The 7,450-nt window shown below is 40.0% G+C and overlaps 1 pseudogene; it reads right to left on the reverse strand.

Annotated features, from left to right (window-relative positions):
• Positions 1 to 1,098: 1,098 nt before the first annotated feature.
• Positions 1,099 to 5,790, reverse strand: LOC100613387 (R3H domain-containing protein 2-like; annotated as a pseudogene).
• Between the last annotated feature and the right edge of the window lie 1,660 nt (positions 5,791 to 7,450).

Raw genomic sequence — 7,450 nt, forward strand, 5'->3', positions numbered from 1 at the left:
GTTCCTTTAGGGCCAAGCTCACAGTATATTGCCTCAGAGAAGTTTTCCCTGCCACCTCATGTTCCATCAACCTTACCCTGTTGCATACTGTGCTTTGCTAGCACCTATGACAGTTTCATTAATGACAGTCTCCTCCACAAGACTATAGAGCTCGGTGAGGCCAGGGCACGTGCACCATGCCTGTCACTGTATTGTCTATATCTAGCTCAACACCTGGCATTTAACAGTACTTCAATTTGTTTGGTTGAATAAATGAAGAAAATCCTAAATAAAATGACATTTGTGCAAAAGCTTTCATTTCATCAATGTTCACTCTAAAATTTATACAATTTTAATTTGGGAACTTAGAACATTTCTACATTTTTTAAAATCTGAAATTAATTGCAAATAAAAGTGTTGCTTAAGGAAAAATTGTGAAAAGAATTTGTAATGGGCAAAAGATTACTGAGTATTCTTCCAATGGAATGCTGAGTTGTATTTTTTTCCAGTGACAATTTTTTTTATATTTAAAAACAAAATCAACTTTGACCCCAAATAGCCCTCAAATAAAAAAAACAGATTAAATAAAATTTACAGTGAATATACCCAGCAAACATCTATTTGTGCAATTAAACACTGTCTGTTACTGTGGCACAGATATTAAACAAACAATATACAAGTGTTCTTGGAGGTGAGGGGAGTTCCAAGTGTTAACTCTGTGGGGTTTGGGAAGGCAAGATGAGGAAGTGAGAGAATGTGGAAATCAATTTTGTTTATCATAATTCTGTCCATATTTCTGTCCATATAAATACATTCATAAAGACAAAAAAGGGCCAGGAGTGGTGGCTCATGCCTGTAATCCCAGCACTTTGGGAGGCTGGGGCGGGTGGATCACCTGAGGTCAGGAGTTTGAGTCCAGCCTGAGCAATATGATGAAACTCCATCTCTACCAAAAAATACAAAAAATTAGTCAGGGTTGGTGGCATGCACCTGTGGTCCCAACTACTCAGGAGGCTGAGGCAGGAGGATCACCTGAGCCCGGGAGGCAAAGGTCACAGTGAGCCGATATCAGGCAACTGCACTCCAGGATGTGTGACAATGAGACTCCATCACAAAAAAAAAAAAAAAAAAAGGAAAGGGAACTTGAGATGTTTAAAATAAAAATTGGAGAATACTTATTCCTGAACAAAAAATAGAAGAGAAAATAGATTAAAATGATACAAGTGGATGGGAAGAAGAAGGAAGCAGAGGGACCAACCAGGGGAAAAAAGGGGACCCAAAGAAGGAGAGCCTGAAGGAATCCAATGCCAGTGTGGATGTCCCTCTGTTTCGGTCTTCAACACTACTGTCTTAGGCTCCAGTTTAGCGTCAGTCTCCTTACTTTCTGTCTCCATCCACAGTCTATCAGGATCCTTCAACACCCTCTATCCTGTCCCCACCCCTTCTGGGCTGCTCCCTTCCTCTTCTCCATTTAGTGGGTGCTGGCTCACTCCAGGATCCTCAGGTCATAGTTCTTTTTGGCCATTCAAAGTGTGAAGCTATTCAGGGAGTTGTTGAGATGAAGGGAGGCATTTTGAGCAGCCAGCAGGTTAGGGAACACAGCCATGATGGTGTAAAAGGCAGCAAGGTCCAAGCAGTTGCCATTCTCAGCAGTCCCACCATTGTCCCCTCCACCCCCACCAGGCAGCCCCTGAGCTGGGTCTTGGCACTGGACATGGCAAGCTGCTTAAAGAGTTTGTCTGCCTCGGTACAGGTGATGCCCTTAGGGAGATCTGTTACCTCCGGCCCCTGCCCCAAAACAACATCTGCTGTCCCCATGTCAGAGAAGGCAGATTTGAGTGCTTGTCTCTTGCCCTGGTTTTCATGCTTCAGTCCACTCTGTCCCTGGTGTACTGTGTAAGTTGACTGGTCATGCAGCAAGGGAGGGCAGATGGACAGATTATACTCTAAAGGCTGGCCTAAGAGGGAGTAGCACCCATCACCCTGTGCTGGACCCCCAGGCCAGGGGAACCATCTGAGGACAAGCAAGGGACTGAGTCCTGTGCAGACAGCCACCACTGAGGTTGGTGACAAGAGAAGGTGGCAAAGCCTGGGTAGGAGATGTGTCAGGGCTGCTGCTCATTTGTATGTTGGCCTGGGGGCTGATGTCAGGACTGTACAGGTCTCCAGGCTTCTGCCCCTCGTGGTCCATGTTGTAGTATTTACAGTGACTCCACTGGACCCTTGATGGGTTCTGAGTGGGGTCAGGCTCCATTAGCGAAATTCAGCTCATGACCACCACACCTGGTCCAGAAGGTGACACTCCTGACTGCTACTGCAGCATCTGTGGTAGACGGCAGGGAGAGGGAAACTGAAGCATCTGGTACTGCTGAGACCCAGGAGGTTGCAAAACCCCAACAGTAGGGCTTGTACGGTTCTGCTGAGCCAGTGGGATCATGCTGTAGTACACTGGTATGCCCCCTGTTGGGGGGACTCCTTACCCAAACTGGCTCACAGGGGCCAGCATGAGTTGCTAGAAAGGGTGCTGGACCACATTTTGTGAGTAATTACCCACTGAGACTTGGTAAGAAGGCAGTGAAGTGTACTGAACCACCAGGCCTTGCATCTGGGCCTCCATGCTGCTTCTCTGACTGCTGAGCAGGCCCTGGTTCTGTGGCTGCTGGACCCCAGTCATTCCTTGGTAAGCCACCTGCTGCTGGTTAGGCATCATGGGCTATAAACTGGGCTGCTGGGATGGCTGAGCCAGCTATTGACCACATCAGGATCTGTAGGCCACCAGGTGAGAGAAAGGTCAATATTGCTGGTTGGAATTAGGATATTGTCCAGGGGGATTAGAAAGAAACCTGGAACTGTTGAGAAGGCTGCATGTAGCCCCGGGGTAGCAGCACTTGCTGAGTAGGTGGTGCATGGCTAGAGGTGGAACAGTTAGAGGTGGGGAGGGACTGACCCATGGAAGCCATGACGAAGTTAGTCCACTGACGGTGCTGGGAGATGAGTAGGGGCTGGAACAGAGCTGCCGATCAGTCAGTTGCTTTAGTAGAACCTTGGCAGCTAGGGCTCATTTGTCTAAAGGACTTGCTGAGGTCATCTGTCTGTGAGATCATGTGATTATTCAAGGGTGGCTGTTGCGGAGGCGTGGGTGGGAGAGCACAAAGTTGCTGCTGCTGCTGCTGCTGAACAAGGGAGAAGGTTCGGGATAGACTGGGATGAGGTGACCTGGTTGCACACTTCTGGGGCATATAGTGTCATACCTGGCCTGGAGATCCTTCCTGCATTGCCACATTTACTGCTGCCAATGCAGTCACCTTGGGTGAAGATAGAGATTCTGCTGAACCTGCTGGCTTTGGTTACAGAGGGTCGCATGTTCTGGACAGAGCCACCAGCGTTCGTGCTGCTCCAAGGCCATGGCTCCAAGGGATTTGAGTTCACTGTTCTGTTCTGGCAGCTGCTTGAGGTGCAGCTGAACCTTCTGCAATTCCTCCTGATGTCATTTATATATCCTTTCTGGCCAGTCTCTTGGGGGGCAAATATTCTCTCAGACCCTTGGATATTTGTCCCCTTTCTCTTCTATTGACTTGCTTCTCCTTCCTAAAGCACCACTTTTATTTGTAATTAATTTCAGATTTTAAAAAATGTAGAAACATTCTAAGTTCCCATATTAAAACTGTATAAATTTTAGAGTAAGGATTAATGAAATGAAAACTTCGTACAATGTCATTCCATTTAGGGTTTTCTTCATTCATTCAAAGAAACATATTAAAGGACTGTTATATGCCAGGTGCTGAGCTAGATATAGACAATACAGTGATGGGCACAGTACACATGGCCCTGGTCTTACAGAGCTCTGCGGTCTTGTGGGGGAGACAGTCATTAATGTTGACAGTTTCATCTATGAAATGGGCAAGTATTGTTGAAATTTAAGGAACATATTCACATGGACAGCTGAGTAGTTAAAAATTAATTCAATCTTTTAAAGCCACAGTATGGGATATACCTTGATTTTTTTATATGTCATTTCTTTGATCAGGATCTTCCACCCTAGAGACATAAAAATATGCTAATTTCTCCAGTGATTACAACAGGATTAATACTGGTAATCATTTGTTGATCCTACAGGGAAATGATAATAGCACATCTATACTAAAGAATGCTACACATCAATAAAAAATAATACAGCAAATCAATAGATGAGGACATTGAAAGACTACCAAGATATTTTACTAAGTACAAAAATGTTTTGAGATAATATATATAGTATATGATATGACATCACTCATTTTAAAACTCCACAAAAGAGAAGTATACATTGATACATACATACATGCATATATATATATATATGTGTGTGTGTGTGTGTGTGTGTATATATATATAATTAAATACATCTGCAAATACATAGAAAAATAGTCTGGAAGGTATTCATCAATTGATGATAGTTGCTATGTTTGAGAAAGAAACTCAGATTAGAGCATCAGACACTTAGTACTCAAGATAATCAAATCATTGGTTCTATTTGAGTTAAAACTATGACATTGAATTTAAGTACAACTTATATGTTTATAATTTTTAAAAGAGAAAAAGAAAATAGACAAATTATACTGAAGAAGTAAACAAGTCTTGTAGTGACCACTTTTAGCACCAGCAAGTGAAGGCAACCATAGAAGAAGAAAAATGATTTTATCTCTGACATTTGAACCAATGAAAGGATTCTTGTGCCAGAAAAAAGAATGTGGTCGTGGTCTTCATTAAAGGAGAACTAAGAAGCTATTGCCTAGATACTCTCCCCTCATTCCACAAATGTGGGTAAGAATGCCATTGAAGGACTGAAATGCAGAGCTGCTCTCCCCAAGTCTCCATGGAGCTCTGAGCTCTAAGAGGTAATTTTAGGACCACCTCTGAGGAGTGGCATCTAATATCACCTAGCATCTAACTTAGATAGTCACGAAATCTAGACCAGAGTCCATGAATGAAAACTGTACATTTCCTAAATTTTAGGAACTTTCTTAAGGTTGTCATTTTTATTTTGTCTTACCTGTTCACTTGTGCTTATTCTTAGGAAGAGAAATAAACCAGGAAATTGGGGAAACCAGTCAATATTAAAGGAGAAAAATTTGCCAAGATATTAAATTAGTTATGGTAGTTTTATAAAGCAAACGCAAGCAAGATATTCAGGGTTCATTGGTGTGGAGGCAGAATGATAGTTCCCCAAAGAGGTCTCCATCATAATCCCTTGAAACTGAAAATATATTACTTTATAAAGGAATGGGAATTTTGCAGATGTAAAAAATCATCCTGGATTACACGGGTGAGAGTAATGTAATCACAAGGGTCTTTTTAATGCATCAGAGAGAACCAGAGAGAGAAAGAAGATTTAAAGATGTTATAATCCTGGCTTTGCAAATGGAGGAAGGAGCCACGGGCCAAGACAACACACAACCCCACCAACACCTTGATTTTAGCCCTGTGAGACATTTTATATTTCTGACATGAAAAACCATAAGACAAAGAACTGTGCTGTTTTAAGCCACTAAGTTTGTAGGGATCCTGATTTTGTCCCTATACTTTAGGTACTAATGGGCCTTAGAAAAATTTGTTGTCATACTACTTTATATATTACAGATGAGAAAATTGAGAGCTAAAGAAGTGAGGTGATTTGGCAGTCAGCTATTAATGAAAGAATTAGGACTAAGATGTTCTGACATCTCCAGATGATATGAAAGATGGAAAAAGGAAGAGAAAGTGTTGCTCACCTTCATTTTCCCTAAATTTTTGTGATTGGCAAATATAAAAATTGAGTAATATCAGGTACATGCTAAGGTTAACCCACACTGTATGCACAGCAAATGCAACATATTAGTAAAATCTGGGGACTGCTCAATGCAGAGTTAAATTTTCAAGAGAAGATGTATGTAGAGCTAGATTTTAAAGTAAATTAGAGATATTCATTTTCTGGTTTTCTCTAAATTTCTCTGTAGTAACTTTAAAAAGGTACAGTAGTGAAAGATAAAGGCACAAAGATGGGTTCCTTCACATATTAATGGATAACTAACCAAAGACTAATAAAAATTCAATGATCATGCTGATTAGATTATTCTGGATTGTTTATCACCCTGCAGGCAGTGCCTATACCCAGCTTCTATTACAAATTATGCAATTAAATGTAGCTTTGGAAGTTGTATTTGCATCTCTCACAGAATGTCTAATTTGTTCCAATAGTGCAGAAGGATAATGTCTTGAAAGTTCCAAGGATCAAAATAATCATCTGAGGTCTTTTAAATAAACTTTTTTTTTGTATCGATAACTAACACACACAAACAAAGCACAAGATAATAAAAAAAAATCTTTCTATGAGTTTAGTAAAATTCAAGAATTATGAATTACAAGGCTTTTGAAATGATAAGTTTATAACATGAACTTGCTTGGGGATGCTCTAAGCCAATACATTGTGGTACTTTTATTTCTGCCACAAAATCTTTACAATTAGACAATATGGAAAAATATGTATTATGCCAAATAGGTATATAAAAATAAAAGTACTGAGAGGCTATGATGATTTGGATCCTTTTTATGTATGCTGGGATATCTTGAAATTAATGTTGCTTAATCTATAAGTGGAGAGCTCCCAGCTGGTGTGTTTCCCATCTAATTGAAATGCATAAGGATGAGTCAACACAACCTTATTTGTAATTAAATTTTGGATTTAGGTTAAATCTACTTGCATCATAAAAGCTTGTGGACAAATCTCTTCTTAGCAATAATGCAAATAGAAATATTCACATTTTATGAAATGCTAATTTTTGGACACTGGCAACAAATAATAATATACACAAAAAATAGTTAGACTGTTATAATGAAAAAACATTCATCCAAACTGACATGTACTTTGAGATGAGTTAGTTTTGCAATTTCTCATCCTAAAACATTATTTGTGTCATCTAATATAATTCAAAATCCTTCACTAGCCTGTAAGACTGGGAATAACTTCACATGCTTATTACTTCTTAGGCATTTTTTTGATTAATAGTATCTCTTCTAATGTAGATCTACAGACTAACTTAAACATAATGTGGATATTTACAATAAGTAGAGAAAAAAGAAAAGAAATATATCATTCAGTGAAATCCAATACTTTGGGAGATTTTTTAAAAAGCTGAAATTAAAGTATAAAGCTTTTTCACGGTTGTACATAGGCCTTGATCCCAAGCCCCACACTGAGGAGGGTCATTGTGAAGGTTTGGCTTTGAGTTTTAATATCTACTGTAAAAGGATCACCCAGGGAAAACAAACTATCCTGAGAGGACTTTTAATAACACTGTTCAGCTATAATATTTTGTAAAAGCTCCCAGCATCTTTTATACAGCCTCTCTAAGGGGATCACAGATTTTAAATGGAAACAGGAAGAAATGCACAATTTTCCATTCACCTTGTTTTTTAAAGCCCTTAAAGAGTTAAAATAAGTTTTTATATCTGG

This window comes from Pan troglodytes, chromosome 5 (genome assembly GCF_028858775.2).
Source record: "Pan troglodytes isolate AG18354 chromosome 5, NHGRI_mPanTro3-v2.0_pri, whole genome shotgun sequence".
NCBI classification, from domain to species: domain Eukaryota; kingdom Metazoa; phylum Chordata; class Mammalia; order Primates; family Hominidae; genus Pan; species Pan troglodytes.